Source organism: Triticum dicoccoides, chromosome 3A (assembly GCF_002162155.2).
Source record: "Triticum dicoccoides isolate Atlit2015 ecotype Zavitan chromosome 3A, WEW_v2.0, whole genome shotgun sequence".
In the NCBI taxonomy this organism is placed as follows: Eukaryota; Viridiplantae; Streptophyta; class Magnoliopsida; order Poales; family Poaceae; genus Triticum; species Triticum dicoccoides.
The window spans coordinates 178,079,650-178,082,520 of record NC_041384.1 but is presented as its reverse complement, the minus strand read 5'-3'; positions in this window follow the sequence as shown (position 1 = coordinate 178,082,520).

Sequence of the window (2,871 nt, the reverse complement as noted above, 5' to 3'; positions counted from 1 at the left end):
CGAGCAGTCTTCTCGTGGTCATGATGTTCCACATGGGGTGGCTTTCTCCAACCTGTTTTCCTGCTTGACATGCACTGCACAATCTATCCTTGTCAAATATAACATCTTTCACTCTAATGATATGATCACCTTTAATAAGCTTATCAAGATTTCGCATGCCCACATGACCTAACCTTCTATGCCTCAACCAGCCTTTAGAAGATTTAGTAATTAAGCAAGTTCTACATTGAGCCTTTTTAGTGAAATCAACAATATATAGATCACCTCTACGTATACCGTTAAAGACCATATTGTGATTATCTCTACGAAACACTTGGCAATCTACTTCAGTAAATAGGACATTGAAACCAAAGTCGGCAAGTCTAGATACGGAAAGTAAATTACAGCCAAGAGATTCAACGAGCATAAAATTTGGTATGGAGCTATCATGTGAGATGGCCACCTTACCAAGGCCAACCACCTTACCCTTTGAGTTATCACCAAAGGTGACATAGTTTCGAGGGTTGTTGTTTTCAGCTAGCTCACGAAACATATCCTTGTCTCTGGTCATGTGATCGGTACATCCACTATCAAGAACCCATTCCTTTCCTCCAGCCATGTAGCTGCGAAGATTAGCCATAAGACCAAAGTGTCTCATAGACTCATCGAGATCAAAATCACTATCATCATCCTCATCATAGTATCCATGTTCAACATCATCTTGTGATTGATCATTACCTAGAGAGAGTGATTCATTAGATTTATGATCATGACAATGTTCATGTTTATGAATTCTAATGACTTCTGAGATGATATTACTAATGATTCCAACATCTCCTTTGGCACGCATAAGGTCACGAAGCTCAAATAGACAATCACCAAACATAGGATCATTGGGATTCATCTTACTTAAGGCAATGGACTTATGAAGAATCACATCTATATTTAGCAAGGAATAGTTTGGAAATCATTCCTCAAGAAATCTCCATATAGTGTATGTGAGGGTGTCCTGGATTAGGGGGGTCCCCAGGCGTCCGGGCTATGTGACATGGGCCGGACTGATGGGCCGTGAAGATACAAGACGGAAGACTTTCCCCTGTGTCCGGATGGGACTCTCCTTTGCGTGGATGGAAAGCTTGGTGTTCGGATATGAAGATTCCTTCCTTTGTAAACCGACTCTGTGCAACCCTAGGCCCCTCCGATGTCTATAAAAACCGGAGGGTTTAGTCCATAGAGAAAATCATAATCATACATGCTAGACATCTAGGGTTTAGCCATTACAATCTCGAGGTAGATCAATTCTTGTAACCCCTATACTCTTCAAAATCAATCAAGTAGGAAGTAGGGTATTACCTCCATCGTGAGGGCCCGAACCTGGGTAAACCCCGTGTCCCTGTCTCCTGTTACCTTCGATCCTTAGACGCACACAGTACAAAAAATACACTTCCATGATGATACGTGTTTGTCACACTAGGTCGCATTTTTTTCATGCATGTACATCCATGATGAGTTTATGACAGAATCAAGATAATCATACCTGTGCTGTCGTAGAAGTGTTCCATGACATAACCAAAATTATCATCACGGAAGTGTCCACTTCCATGACGATAAATCGCGCGTCACAGAAGTGCTTTCGTCAAGGGTGACCAACACGTGGCATCCACCATAACAGAATGCCGTTAAGCTATCGGGTCTGGTTTTGGATCCGATAACCTGCTAACAGCCCCGACCAATGGGGATTTTCCACGTGTAAAATCATCATTGGCTGGAGGAAACACGTGTCGGCTCACCGTTGGGACAAAGGTCATCCACTCATTGGACCGAAGGCGCCTATGATACGTTGATACGTGGCATGGCTGAACAAAGGCCCATTCCTGTGAAAATGCCGACCCGTTTGACTTGGTCAAAAGGTGGTGGGCCGGCCCACGGAAAGCCTGTTAACAGCCTGTTCACATATAGCCCATTTACATCTTGCTAACCTAGGGCCCGTTACGACCTATCCGAATTAGGCCCAGTAGCATCATATGGGCCGTCCAATATGATTCCAGCCCATTTTAAGTTTCGGCCCATGTATGGCCCATGACATCTTTCGGCCCATATGAGGCCCTTTGTAACTCTTGGCCCATTAACGGCCCGTGGTGAAACTGGCCCGTAATGAACAGTGTATCACTTTATACCCATTAACGGCCCATTAATCCATTGGGCCGTTTGCAGCCCATGTTATCTTTTGGCCTTCTCAGGGCCCATTTATTCTTGGGCTCACTTCCAGCATTCGGTTACTTATGACCCGTTACTGCCATTTTCTGCTTATGGGCCAAATTCAGCCAGTGGTTGCAGTCGGCCCGTTTGTGGCCCGTTAATACGTTGGGCCGTTTTCATAGAGTCATCAAATACGACCTATTAACGACAGCTTGTTATGGTCGGCCCATGAACGGACGACTCCAACTCTAGCCTGTTTACGACCATAATGTGGTCTGTTTTTAGCCCATGTTTGGCCAATCGATCATACGGCCCGTATAAGGCCCATCGATGATACGACCCGTAGAAGGACCATTGTTTCTAGGGCCCGTAGAAGGCCCATTGTTTCTACGGCCCGTAGGAGGCCCAATGTCACTACAGTAAATATGTAGCCCATGGCCTGTTAAAGGCAGGAAACTACTATAGGTTTAGACCTGCTAATGGCCCAAGATGATTATAGGCCCACGTTTTGGCCCATATGAGTAATGGGCCGGCCTGAAGACCGACAACACTGAGATCCACTGAACCTTCTGGCCTAAATTACAGCATACCGACCAAAGAATAAACCTAGACTATACAATAAAGAAATTACAGCATATTACATCCACTGGGAATCAAAGTTCTCTACCAGTGATAATAAAGCGCAACATGACC